The 15519-nt window shown below is 42.7% G+C and overlaps 1 pseudogene; it reads right to left on the bottom strand.

The window, feature by feature from the left end:
* Nucleotides 1–12989: 12989 nt before the first annotated feature.
* LOC134936924 (5S ribosomal RNA) lies at nucleotides 12990–13108 on the bottom strand (annotated as a pseudogene).
* Nucleotides 13109–15519: the final 2411 nt, after the last annotated feature.

The following is a 15519-nucleotide window of genomic DNA, read 5'->3' as shown; positions in this document are numbered from 1 at the left end:
TACTAATTATTTTTTCAACAATCATTGTGCAAATTGCCAGTTCTGCAGTCAAACACAATACTGTACACATGAAGTTTTCCTGGCAGTAACACTGAACTACAGCTATAAGACTTATATTTAAAATATATATTTCTATAATCTTCATGAAAAATGGATAAAGAAATTATATATTATCTATTACCTATTTTTTCATTTCTAGAATCTGAAAATTAGAAACCACATCCCTTAGAATATGGGCCCTCATTCCGAGTTGATCGCTAGCTGCTTTCGTTCGCAGCGCGGCGATTAGTTGAAAAAGTGGCACTTCTGCGCATGCGTACGGGCCGCAGTACGCACGCGCGAAGTACTTTCACACAAAATTATGCAGTTTTACACTAGATCGAGCTACGCTTTTCTGTCACTCTGTTGATCGGTGAGTGATTGACAGGAAGTGGTTGTTTCTGGGTGGTAACTGACCCTTTTCAGGGAGTGTGCTAAAAAACGCAGTCGTGACAGGTAAAAGCGCAGGCGTGCCTGGGAAAATGGGGGAGTGTTTGGCCGAACGCAGGGCGTATTTGTGACGTCAAAGCAGGAACTAAACTGAGTAAAGTGATCGCAAGGTAGGAGTAGGTTTGGAGCTGCTCAGAAACTGCAAGAAAATTTTACGAGCAGTTCTGCTAACTTTTCGTTCGCACTTCTGCTATGCTAAGATACACTCCCAGAGGGTGTCGGCCTAGCGTGTGCACTGCTGCTAAAAGCAGCTAGCGAGCAATCAACTCGGAATGAGGGCCATTATAAAATATTGAATTTTGTTTTATTACTATGTACTTCTTAATGAACGCAAGTTGGATAGGGTATAGGGTACTAGGTAGGCCTGATTGTACAGTTTAAAGAAAGCATTACAGTACTGTATATTACCCTATGGCTTTTTATTATCTCTGACTGGAAATAGGGTTCTGGAAATAGAACTTATAGTTTGCAACCCTATTACTCTGTTTCCTGCATCTTATAAGGTTTGTAATTTCAAATTCTATTTCCGTAAAGCAAAATACTGATTTGTTTACAAAAAAATAAAGAAATAAAGAAAAAATAACTTTTGCTCAGCCTAAAACTATACAATGTACATGTCTTGTCTGCCTTTATGTTTATGGGCCTGATTCTGATATGGAAGTAAAAAAAAGGAAGCAACTGTGTACCAGCTGATGCACTGCAGGTGGGGCAGATGTGCAGAGATATTAACATTAGGGTGGAGTGTGTTCAAAATGAACAGTGTAAATTGTAGTGTAAAAATAAAGCTGTCTAACATTTGTGTGCCATTATTTACCCTGCACATAAACAAAGATACATGTATTTGCTCCCCTAGAATTGCAACATGGATTGTTCTAGATACAATGGGCCTAATTCAGAGCACCCTGAAGCCCTATGTGGTGTGCGCACACGCAGGGGCTACACTGTGCATGCGCACATAGTGAGATGCAAGGGCTGGAGGGGGCATGCCAGCAGCGTCGTTTGAACGCTGTTGGGGGGGGGTGCGGTCCAGACAATGCAGGTGTGTCCGGACAGTTGCTGGGGCAGGCCGCGGTGGCTGCGTGACGTCACACAATGTGACCCAAAACATGGCAGGTAGCATGCGTAGGCAGGGAGCTACTCGGCTGGGGGGGGGGGGGGGGTGCTTGGCATGCGGGGAGTACTATCTCTGTGCTGGGTGTCCCCCGCATGACTCTGATTCTGATCGCAGCGGCTGAGTCAGTCCTGGGCTACTCAGAGACTGCATAAGATCTGTTTGTACAGCTCTGCTACACATGCGTTCACACACTTGCAAAGCAAAAATACACTCCCCTATGGGCGGCGACTATCTGTTCGCAGCAGTGCAAATATCCCATATGTTCTTTGAATGAGGGAACCTGTTTAAGTAAGGGCAGAAATACAGTATGCAGCTCTCAATGGTGTTTTAAATAACAGGTCTCCAGGATATTTTTTTATAAGCACAGTTATGTTAAGAAGGTCATCACCACTTATATGGAACTGAATATTTATACAACACAGAAGAATAAACTTTGGGATATTGATCCCTAATTCTCAATTTAATTCATTGAGTTCCATCCAGTCTCATAGTATCTGTTTTTTTATTTCTTTTGACAGAATTCTTGTTGCTGTGCTGAAATATATCTTATTTCTTGTTACTGTGCTGAATTACCAATGATAATTTACAAGAAGTATCAGTTTAATCTGAAAGACCTGATTTCTTTGCCATTGAGCCCTACATGACCTTTACAGATTTTAATGTTATTTCTTTAATTCCAGATTAATCTTTAGCAGTTTATATATCGGAGGTTCCCAAACACGGTCTTCAAGGCACCCCAACAGTCCAGGTTTCAAGTACATTTAACCATTTGTTCTGAGCCATAGATATGTTTAAAATCTGGACCGTTATGATGCCCTGAGAACAGTGCTTGAGAACCTCTGGTTTATATTGTTTTATTTGAGTTTTGAGAAAGATGAAATGTGTTTTATATTTTCATTTTTATCTGAATAAATAAGTCATACATTTCCTTCTTGAGTGCTGTTTTCAGGGTTTTCTTTTAGATATGATAATGAGAGATTTATTTTATTTAACTGTTGATGTTTTGCCAAATACTGGACAGTGGTAACTTAGACAGCACGTACACAAATTATTACTAAGGTGTTATTTAACAATGTCTTTAGGGAATTTCACTTATGACTAATAACTAAATGAAGTAAACTAATTTTTAGTTGAAGATTATATCCATGGCAACCGAAGCATTGCGAACACTCTGAAATTAGAAACCCAGAGGAGGTCATTAATGAAGTTCTCTAGAATACGCATTTCAAAACCTCATAGTTTTTAACAGTGAGTACACCTACTGTAACTTATACACCCAGAACACCAGGGCTGTCTTGACAGCAGTCTAAGCCCTGGGCAAAGCAATACGCTCACAGGAATAAAAATGTAAGTGGTCAATAAAATTAAACCTTTAGTCCACCCCCCACACCCCAATTGTGTGCATGCTGCTGCTGCTCCCCTCACCCTGACTGTGTGCATGGTGGCTGCTCTCTCCTTCCCCAAATCCGACTGTGTGCATAGCTGCTGCTCTCCCCCACCACCCTGATTATGGGCCTAATTCGGACCTGACCGCTAGCAAGCGATTTTTGCACTGCTGCGTTCAGATAGTCGCCACCTACTGGTGCAGTGTATTTTAGCTGTGCAAGTGTGTGAACTGAACGCATGTGTAGCAGAGCTGTACAAACAGATCTTGTGCAGTCTCTGAGTAGCCCAGGACTTACTCAGCCGCTGCGATCACATCAGCCTGTCCGGATCCGAAATTGACGTCAGGAACCCTCCCTGCTAACGCAAGGACACACCTGCGTTTTTCCAGACACTCTCTGAAAACAGTCAGTTGACACCCACAAACGCCTTCTTCCTGTCAATCTCCTTGAGATCGCCCATTCAAATGGATTCGTTGCACAAACCCTTTGCAGAGCGGCGATCTGCTTTGTACCCGTGCGATGCACCTTTGCATTGTGGTGCATATGCATGCGCATTTTGAACCTGATCGCCTGCTGTGCGAAAACGCACAGCAGCGATCAGGTCTGAATTACCCCCTATGTGCATGGCTACTGCTTCCCTCACTCCCCGACTCTTACATAGTTGCTGTCCCCCACCACACTTTTGCATGACTGCTGCTCCATTTCCTGACTACTATATGGCTGCTGCACTTCCCCACCCTCCCCTGAGTGCTGCATGGCTGCTGCTAACTCCCTCTGTGACTGTGTGCTACCCACCTGCACACTCGCTTTAGGATTCTGTTTAACAGTAAGGGGTCTATTCATGAAGTAGTGAAAAGTGTGGAGATGTGAAATGGTGGAGAAGTTGCCCATGGCGACCAATCAGCTTTGATGTAACATTTATAATTTGCATATTATAAAATTATACAGAGCAGCTGATTGGTTGCCATGGGCAACTTCTCCACTGATTCACTTTTCCACACTTTTCACTGCTTCATGAATAGACCCCTAAGTAACTTTAGTGAAAGCAGGGCAGGCAAGTGCCGCCTTACCTGCTGTCTGCGATTATTGGGAGATGGGAGGAAAAAGCATGTCACCTGGCTCGCCTGCTCTCAAAGCCCCATGGGGACTGACTTGGTGGAGCTATGGATGAGGAGGCTTCAAGGTACAGTGGGATCTCTTACCTGCCATGGCTGCGAGCTGTGGTTAGGGCGGGGCAGGTATTAACATTTGCAGCTGCTGCAAGCTGGGCCCCTAGGATGTCAGGCCTTTGGGCAACTGCCCATTAAGCCTATATGAAGAGATAGTCCTGTAGAACACATCAAGTGGAGTGCTTACTCACTGCTCCATATACATCTTTGCAAACTAGAGGTGTGTCTAGGTATACTGAAGGTTACAAACAGGGGCAGGCTGGGCTGGTTGGCAGGGACACAAATGGCAATATTTGGTAATTTGGGATGGCATCTGTGGGCTGGGATGCACACTACCTGCAGCCTTAGAGAGGCAGCTCTGTGGCTATTTATACAGGGGATGCGGTCAATTTACATACAATCAAAATCCCGACGGTCAAAATAAAGACATTTAAAATACTGACAAGGTCATAACACCAACATTTAAAATATCGACAGGTCAAATAGTCGACACAAGTTTTTCATGATTTTTTCATTGAAACCAACTTGTTCATACTTTACCATCCCAGTGGACCTGGAGGGGGAATATAATAGTGTGCCCAAAGCCGCGAGCCATGCGAGGGGACGCGGTACACTTAAATGGTGTCCATGTCGACCTATGTCGACATACACAATGAAAAACCATGAAAAGCTATTGTCGACTTTTTGACCTGTCGACATTTTAAATGTTGGTATTTTGACCTTGTTGGTACTTTAAATGTCAGTATTTTGACCTTGGCGGTTTTTTGACCTTTTCGGGAATTTGCCCATCAGTCAATTGTTGTCGGGATTTGTACCATCAGGATTTTGATTGTAGGTATTTCATACTGATCCCTTGCACAGGCATAGTGACATATTGCCTAAGACAGAGAATGTTAGTACTAATACTAGTGAATGTCTCTCAACTGTAGTTGTGCTGGCAACATGGACCTCTGTTGCTGTATGGGATGCGACTGGGAGAGAGCACCTCCAAAAGTGGGCACTGGTACTGGTACTTGTGCTGGCTGACCTGAAGAGAACATTGTAGTGGAAGGGAATACTGTGTTCAGGTGTGGATTTTCCTCTTCCCTGAAAGGACATTGATTTAGGTGATTGAGTGAAATAGAGGAATTGCTAGCAAAATGGAGTTTTTAGGAAGAATAGGTGTAATATGAACACAGTAGTATCCAAATGTCCCTAATTTCCTGGATACAGGTATTGAAGATGTAAAGTTGCGTTCTTTTGACTGTTGCTTCAGTCATGCCAAATAGCCTCTCTCGATTTGCCAGGCACTATGTGTCTCAGCCGCATCTGCATGTTTTTCACTCAAAATGTCTGTCTAATTTGCATAGAAGCAACAAAACTACATTGTTAGCATGCAGTGATCAATGTGCAACATTTTGTACATCTGAGTGTGACTAAGGGGTCTATTTACTAAGCCTTATAAAGAGATTTAGTGCATGGAGATAAAGAGAAAAAGACTAATGGTATTATCTGAAAATACAAAGGAGTCTATGGGCTGAGCCTTGGAGAGAGATACAGTGGAAGGAGATAACGCACCAACCAACCAGCTCCTAAGTGTCATTCTTCAGACACAGCCTGTAACATGGCAGTTAGGAAGTGATTGGTTGGTACTTTATCTATCTCCAAAGTTTAGTAAATAGAGCCCACAATGCCTCTTTAAAAAAAAATCAGAGTTTGGCCAGGAACCCGCTCCTCCGCGCAACTCAGACTTCATTACATCCGGTCCTAAATAACCTTGCTTCACAATAATTTACTCATACCTCCCAACATTAAGTGCGTGTAAAGCGGGACCCTCTTGTGCAGCGAAGCCACTTGTCTGAAGGGGGGGGGGGGGTGGCCTATGGAAAGGCAGGGTGTCTTCATGAGAATACTGCAATCATGAGTCATGTCACATTAACATCACTCAGGGGGCATGCCCAGAGCTCTGTGAACTGCTGGCATGCCCTCAGTCCCTCTGTGTCCCATGAATAGACGATGTGTGCATGCACACAGAACCTATTCACTGCTGCTCTGCTAACCAGAGCAGTGAGTGATAGGAGCCTCCCAACTCCTCCCCCTCCCCCCACACCAACACGGGACACGAACAATTGGGACAGTTGGGAGGTATGCCTTACTTTAATAAACACTACTCTCTCCAATATAAAAAGAAATGGGAGCATTTGTAAAGTCTGCTAGTTTCAATGCAGTACAAAATATTTGTATCATTAAAAAAAATTATATTCACAAAGTAATAATAATAGTAAAGACGGGAGGCACTCAATATCCCGGCTGTCAGGATCCCGGTGCTCGGCATACTGGCACCGGAGTCTGATCGCAGGGATACCGACAACTATTCTCCCTCTTGGGGTGTCCACGACACCCCTGGAGGGAGAACAAAAAGCACGGCAGACGTAGCGCGCCAGCGTGCCCGCAGCATGATGAGCACAGTGAGCCCACAAGGGGCTCTTTTGTGCTCGCCCCACTGCCGGTATGCCGGCAGTTGGGATCCCGGCGCCAGAATGCTGGTCGCCAGGATCCCGAGCGCCCATATGGCGTAGTAAACCCAGTAAAAACAATGGGGGTAATTCAGACCTGATTGCTAGGGTGCGTTTTTTGCATCCCTGTGATCAGGTAGTCGCCGCCTACAGGGGAGGGTATTAGCTGTGTGCAGGTGTGCGATCGCATTTGTAGCAGAACTGCACAAACATTAGTTTATGCAGTTTCTGCTCAGCCCAGGACTTACTCAGCCGCTGCGATGATCGTAGCCGGAGCTGACGTTAGAAACACCTGGTCCCTCCTGCGTTTTCCTGGACACTCCTCTAAAACAGTCAGTTGCTACCCACAAAAGGCCTCTTCCTGTCAGTCACCTTGCGATCGCCCGTGCGATTGATTTTTTCGCACCATGCCATCGCTATTCACCAATGCCCGGTGCAGTCGACCGATGCACAGACACATTGCGGTGCATGCGCAGTACAGACCTGATCGCCCGCTGGGCGAAAACGCACAGCAGCGTTCAGGTCTGAAGTACCCCCAATCTTCCTAAAACACATATAAATGATCATTTAGCCATGAATATGCAGGTGGACAAATTACATTCTCAAAAGCATAAAAATAAAGGGCCCGATTCAGACCTGATTGCTGTTGTGCGAAATCGCACAGCGGCCAATTATCGAACGACTGCGCATGCATATGCACCACAATGCGCAGGCGTGACGCCAAACAGCGACAGAATGGTGAAAAAATTTCGATCGCTAGGCATACGCAAGGTGATTGACAGGAAGCAGATGTTCGTGAGTGGTAACTATCCGTTTTCTGGGAATTGCAAACGAATTTGTAGCTGTCCACTGTCTGGCAAAGTTTGCGCACGACGTACGCATGCATTCGCACACTTGCACGGGGCGGGTTTTCACTCTCCCTGTGCGGCGACTATTTAATCACAGACCTCTGCAAATTACAAGATGTGTTTGAAAAATGACAAGAGCCGATTGGTTGGTACATTTTTTTTTTTATCTATCTCAAAGCTTTAATCAATTGTTTTCTTTGTTTTAGAGATAACCATGCATAAGTCAAATTAATTTATTAGTAACTCAGTCATTTTGATTATGAAATCTGTGCACAAGCATGAGTAGCTCTACACTTGACTGTTAGGGAACTATACTATTACTTTCACTAAACAGTAAGAATTTTTCATTCCAGACCCCAAAATGTGCTCAATAATACCACTTTTACACCACGGGAGCTTCCCAGACACGACCCGCCTCAGGCCCCCCTCTGCTGCTGTTTCCAACCCGCCAAATTGGTGATGTCAGCGGTTACGCTGCTGGGGCGGTGCTTGGAGATCCTATGATCACCAAGCGCCGCCAGTACATACACTGTAAATGGGAAATGGGTCGATGCGACCCGGCTCCCATTTACACAGCACAGCGAGCCAGGGTGAACCCATGTTCAACCCTGCAAGCTACCTAAATTGGAATAACAGGTCAATCGACATGGATTATTACAACTGGGCCCTTTTACACCACAACACAACACGGGTTATGCATGCTCATGTGTAATAACCCAAGTTAGAAGCTGGCGGTGTAAAAGGGGTATTGGTTTTGAGAAGTCATATGTGCTTTCCATGCACAGATGATCTGCTATTTGTGAGGGAAGTAGTTGAGGAAACAAGCAGAAAAGGATAGCTTAAAATAGGTCACTGTGTACAGACTATGTGGTCTATGTACTAGTCTCAATTTATCAACAGTGGACATGGCTGCAAGTGTTATTTGATTTATTGAGGCGTCAATTCGTGCCTTCTTTAAAAATGTATAAAAATTGTTTGGCGTTGTGAAGGTATAATTGCTGTTTCATTAAGTATTGGTTAAGGAAGTCCAAAGGCAGGCTGGCATATGGAACTGACAGCCACAGAAAGATGATGAAACCAGCTACATTTCGCTCCTTGTGTACCCCCCTTAACAGTCCAGTATATTAATGTTTGAGTAAAATGGCTGAATAAAAGAAATTACTAAAGCAATAATGATGCCATCTGGCTTCAATTGTGCTCTTGCAGTCACTTCACTTTACACCTTACAAAAGTATAGGAGTTTTCAAGATAGTTGGAACTGCAATTGACATTAAGGAGTCCCTATCAACTGTAGTTTAACAAGTTTTAGTTTAGAATTTCCAAGACCACTAGAGGGCATGCAAACTCTACAGAAACCAAATAACACCGCTAATAACATAATTCTGATGAGAGGGGATTATCAGAGTGACAATGACAAAATGTAATTTAATAAGTCTACAATTGGGCAATTGATACATACTGTATAATGTGCATTTTATTCTTCAAATTGCAAACTGACCTACGTTGAGTGGATAGCATTTTAGAAATTGCTAAAACATGCTACACTAACACAACTCCAATGTAGTAACTTAGAAGATTTTCCTAGCATTTTGTAATGGCAGTAAAAGCATGTGAATGGATATGGTGATGGCACCTATTGGCACCAATTCCAGTTGTAATTCTGCATGTTCCTTTAACTCATATTTACAGAAATAAATGCAAGAGTAAGAATAGGGTACCCTCCACTGACCCCCCAAAAAAACTCATAATTGCCTACTTTTGAAAACTAGCTTCAGGGAAATTATAGTTGGTAGCAGCCTGCGCCTCAAGTAGCGCCTCATGCCGCTGAGGTGGCATGTTATGCTACACGAAACTGCATGTCTAGCTCCACATATGGGCATATCTATGCTTAAATGCTTATTGCGAGATACTGCTACAGTTTATAACATCGCTAACAATATACATGTATTTTGGGAAATTTTGCTGCAAGTATTGAAACTAACATTGCTGCCTGCACTACTGGATTTCTTGTTTGCAACTATGATATTTGTGATCTTTATTTTTTCTCACTCAGCACAATATATATGACAAATGTGATGCATACTGTATGCAATAAATTCCATGTGCAATTTGTCCATGTGTGAATTCATCCCTAAGCATATATTTCTTGCTGGGTGGTTTGAAAATATATTGCTACTGTACAGTATGTTTTTTAGTATATACTCAACTGTTAAACTTTTGCACCTATATTTTCCTAAAAACCATTGGTTTACCACATACTGTATGATAAGAAATTACAGAATTACTTTAATGATCATCTCTTGATAGAAAACAGATTTGAAAACTTTTTGTTGTGTTGTCCCTTTCTGGGTTTAAAAATCACTAATAAAAATTATTAACATCAGTCACAGCTTACAAAAGCAGCAGCAGCAGCAAGTGCTGAGATAAGATGACTGCTTTTACACAGGTGTCAAGGTGCAGGTAAGCTGTTTTCTCTCCAGCCAGGGGACCAACAGTTAATGAGAGTCATCAGCTGCTATGGATTAATAGCAGTCACAGTAATTGAAGCAAATCACTGTACTTATCCAAAAACTCATTGATGATCCCCGGGCAGGCTAAGTTGAGCTGTAGTAAAGAATTTGAAGAATACAGGGAATTTGACTTACTATGCAGGGCAGTGGGAGACTTAACAGTGAAACAGGAGTCTCCTGCAGGATGCAGAAATGTAGGGAAGTATGCCTGAACTACAGGATTTAGATCTGGCACAGTTGCATTTGACACAGAAGCCTAAGAGTAACTGGATAATAAACAATGGTTTAAATCACTTTGTATTTGCCTAGTACTTTTTCATTATTTATTTCTGGAAGATTTTGCACCATTTTTGAATGTTTTAAGGTGTATTTGTTTCACAAAATCTGAAACATACTGTATGTTCATTATTTACAAAAAGCCTTTTTTAAAATAAAATCTGTCAAACACTCCAATGTAATTAGTTTCAACAAAATGTCCAAAAGGTATACAGTACCTTACAACATATTTTCTGCCACAACAAGGCTAAGGAACACATTTATACTGTACATCCCATTTTTCATTTTTTCAGAAGGGGGTGGGTCACATAAAGTAAATCACTACACAGTATGTGAGAAATGTTTGCTTCTCCTACTTTGGATATTTTTGGGCACTTTTTTATGAGTTTGTTCAAGAAAATACAAATTAGGAAATTTAAGGGTGGGTAATTTGCACAGGGAGTGTATTTAGTGATGATAATTATGATTATCAGCTGTGAGTGCTGTTTATTAAGATTTTCAAGAATTGCCTTGTAAAATATCTGCTTCATTCCTCATTTGGCCATGATGTTTCCACATTTCAGACCAAATAGTCCCATCCTAATGACACCACACAGTAAAATGAAATGACCGTCACCCCAGCTCTATTCAGTGAATATATACAAGTACAGTGCAATAACATTCCTCGTACTGGCAAAGCAAGAGCGGAACCTGAAGACAGAGGGGTCTATTTACTACACCTTAGAGAGATAAAGTTGAGTGAGATAAACTACCAACCAGGGCTGTTTCTAGACAATTTGACTCCCAGTGTGAGCATTAAAAAAATGTCTCCCTCCAAAGACATAAAAAAAACTATTTTGCCTCACTAAACGGGGCGTGTCCTCACAAAAAATGGTCATGACCTCGCAGGAAAAGACCACCTTACACCCCAGTTTTTGACCCTGCACCGACAGACCTTGCCCACCACAGGGAAAAAACAAAACAAAAACATTCCATCATATTAAGCCCTACACAGTAATGCCTCTTGCACTATATTATGCTCCCTGCCACATATTATGCCACACTCTGCAATGCCCATGATACATTATGCCCTACATTAAGGCTTCTAATTATTATTATTATTATTATTATTATTATTATTACCAGTTATTTATATAGCGCACACATATTCCGCAGCGCTTTACAGAGAATATTTGCCCATTCACATCAGTCCCTGCCCCAGTGGAGCTTACAATCTATATTCCCTATCACATGTACACACAGACACATTCACACTAGGGTTAATATTTGTTGGGAGCCAATTAACCTGCCAGTATATTTTTGGATTGTGGGAGGAAACCGGAGTACCCGGAGGAAACCCACGCAAGTGCAGGGAGAATATACAAACTCCACACAGTTAGGGCCGTGGTGGGAATCGAACCCATGACCTCAATGCTGTGAGGCAGTAATGCTAGCCATTACACCATCCGTACTGCCCTTAATTACTTTAAAATTACATGCTTGTTGCCAGGGGTGTCAGGTGCTGGGTGTCATGCTCAGTGCCAGGGGTTTCATGCTCTGAGATCCATGCTCATTGCCAAGCGTAATGCTTGTTGCCAAGGGTAATGCTTGTTGCCAAGTGGAATGCTTATTGTCAAAGGTGTATGTATAGTCGCTGGCAGGCGCCAGCCCGCCAGTACTGATATTCTGCTCCCCCTCCTCCCTCTAGCATTGTACTCCGCTCGGGGGGTGGAGTTTCACAGAATGACACGGTTGCATCATGACATCACAATGCAACTGCATAATTTTGCAAAACTCCACCCCTTAAGTGGAGTGCTATGCTTGAGGGAGGAGGGGGAGCAGATGGAGCCATAAAGTGCTGCGCCGGGCGCACCGTGTGATCGCACAGCTCGCCCGCTCACAAGAAACAGCACTGACATCCTGTAACATGGCAGTTAGGATCTGATGGTATTTTATTTCAATACACTTTATCTCTCTCTAAGACTTAGTAAATAGACCCCTGAATTACTGGAGCTGTGTATCTCTGAGAAATTACCTGTACCAATGCCAGACTTGAATCATACAAAAGTTTGCCACAAGTTTGCTTAACACTATGCTTAGCCTGTGGTGAGATGATCCTAACTAAAACATTCAGTATCATCTGCACCTTTCAGAAACAACTTAATAAGAGGTGACTAGTGACCAGAACATAAGCTATTCTTCTGTGTTAATCAGGATCTCCGTACGAAAAGAGAAAAGTACAGTATGACTCTTGTTTGGACGCACTCTTGTGATAAACTAGATGTTAATTAACCAGTGATGTATCTAAAGATTAATGATGAAGTCTTTATTGTCTACTCTTTAAAATGCAAGGGGACTAAACACAACAAGTTAGACATAACGAGTTGAACGTAACACTCCCGTGGATATGCCGACTGGAGAAATAGGTCTCCCAAAATAAAGAAATGTCCAGATCTTAATTATACCTGGATAAGTGCATATCGGAAGATAGCCACATATTAAGCTGCTTCCATCTGCCCAAGATCTGTGCAAACTGTGTTTGAATTGATGTAGCCCTAGGTTGGGTTACATTCGTGAGTGGGAGAACCCACACACTAGGTAACAATTCTAACAATAAACCACTGTATTTATTGAAATGAATGAATAGATAGAATTAAATGGGTAAGAAGATGAAGTATAAGTGGTGATACTGCTGTTGGTGTGGTTTCCACGGGGAAGAGAGTCTCCCTACTTCACTGGGTATTCCCTAGAGATCACCCATCTAGGTACTGACCCAGCCCACCTCCGTTTAGCTTCCAAGATCGGACGAGATTGGGCGTGAACGTAGGGGTATGGTCGTAGGAAGGTTTGACCCTGTAGCACCAATGAGAGTGCACCGAAACGGGAGGATGAATTCCTCCACGGAGAGGAAATGCTAGAAATGCGTGGAGAAAAGAGTAGTAGTAGATAAATGAGTGTGAATCTGCTGTGCACGTTAGACTGAAGAGACGTGTCTCCTGAGGGGACACGCTCCCCTGAATCATGGATGAGAGTTCACAGAAGGAAGAACAGTGAGAAGAAAAAACATAGCAAGGATAACGGAAAATAATTGCAATTAGATTGTATAAGATTACAGTGGGTCCCTTTGAGTCCTCTCTTATTTGGATTCTAATAAATCCTGGTTCAAAAAATATATAGATCACTGTGACAGGTATCAAGACAAATTCCAAAATAAATCATGATAGTAGTAATCTCATATGGGTGGTGCCAGATCACATAGTAAGTGTATCGCTACCTGTACATAACAGATATGAATGGCATTTGATAATAGATGCAATTTTGCAGTGCACCAGACCTTAAATGTCACTCGTGATATTAACAGTGAATTCTTGATTAGAACAAATATTGGTTACTAACATGAGCAAATATATGAGGAAAAGAGGAAGAAAAAAGGAAGAAAAGGGGGAGAATTATCACCTATACAGTTCTCTCTTTGGTAAATGCCCTCAGAGGGACAAAAACATAAGGTACACAGTTTGGAGGTACCTCAGGCAGAGTACATGCAGAATCACACAGCACCTGTCCTAATTACACTTAAATGTGAGGAAAGAGTATTGTACAATATACTTAAGCAAAACAAAGATATACCGTGCTCTTTCACTGAGAACACCAACAGTGGTAACGATTCTCTCTGTAAAAAACAGGCTCAAGCAAATAAAGCAGATGAGTGTTAAATGTCACTCATTTAATTGGTAGGCAGACGGGGTACCCGCAGGGGATGCGGGGCCACCAATACCTGCCCCTATCGCAAGGTTATACCACAAAGTACCTAAATGAGATAGTGCACATATATGCTCTGCAGCTAGGCTGGAAGCTCCAGCAATATTAGTGATTTTACAGGGACAAAGAAAAGTGCTGCTTTTGCATAGGTTTGGTGCAATAGAATTAATAAACTTAAATAAGCATCAAATATCACCACTCCAAGTGTCAGACAGGTGGGGTGCCTGCAAGGAAAACGCGTTTCACCAGGTCACGGGCTTGTTCACTTCCATTCTGAGCAGCTCCCCAGAGTGGAATACCTGAGTGTTAAAAACCCTTAGTGATTAGTTTCAGCCAATAGCTGACCATGTGGGCGGGAATACTAAACACATTGGTCCAATCGAGGGCCTACAAAAAAATGCATCATAGGTGCGGACTAAATTAGACAAGTGAAATGGGCAAAGAAGGGCGGAAGTTGGACTTCTCACTTCCGCCCAAACTGTATTGCCGTGATGTGAAACACAGAAAGTAGTGTGACAACAATGTCACATGGGGCGGGCTGCAGCGGACTAGGGAGGACGAGGATTTACCCGCCCTGGACAGTTTAGTCCTAGTCCGAGCAGTCGCTAGAGGTGGCATGACGCTGGTAAGTGTGGGCGGAAGCTGTCAACTGGGCTTCCGCCCACATGGGCGGCATGACACTGGTGAGTGTGGGCGGAAGCTGTAATCTGGACTTCCGCCCGCATGAAGATATCAGGTTGCTAGGGAACCAACAACAAAGTAGACGGAAATAGAGAATTGCGAGGGGCCGGCATAGGGTTGCTAGGATACCCTCGTAACACTCGGGAGGACACACGGAGAGAGGCGCCAGTGTGCCCCGCCCGTCCCCCATACCTTACAGACTGTAAATATAGATATGGTTACCAATTATAATGGTATGAGCATAATAATAAAAAGTGAAATAGAAGTAACAGTGAAATGACTGGGGATGAAAAAATTATGCAAATCGGTGTACATTACAAATATCAAAAAATGAAAAAATGGCATGGAGAAAATGATAAGGAGGATATGAATTTTTTTTTTGAATGAAATGAATACAGAATATATATATATATATATATATATATAAAAAGAATGGTTGGGATGAAAGTTACAAAGTGTGAAGGAGCAGCAGCAATGGGTTAATAGTGAGTAAGGGCCTGCTACGGTGGATATATGGAAAAGAGCAGCATGAAGAAGGATTAATTAAAATTAAAAATACTAGTATATGCAAGTGGACAGATATTTAAGGTGGGAATGAGTAGTGTCAATTGCAATGGAGAGACGCATGATGGGTAAATCAGTGAATAAGTAGCGACTAATGAGTGATGAGTGTAGGTAAGAATACCAGATGGCCTGGGATGGTGTAACTGGGATGTTGAACGTGTTGGTGTGACAGTATACTGTGTCTGGGGAATAACAAGGACTGGAGGTAACATGTGTGGCTACCTGAGGTGCGTCAAGTCTCAGGTGTGCA

The sequence above is a fragment of the Pseudophryne corroboree genome, chromosome 6 (assembly GCF_028390025.1).
Source record: "Pseudophryne corroboree isolate aPseCor3 chromosome 6, aPseCor3.hap2, whole genome shotgun sequence".
Taxonomy (NCBI): Eukaryota; Metazoa; Chordata; class Amphibia; order Anura; family Myobatrachidae; genus Pseudophryne; species Pseudophryne corroboree.
Note: the sequence above shows the minus strand (reverse complement) of the source record. Positions and strands in the feature narration are given on the sequence as shown.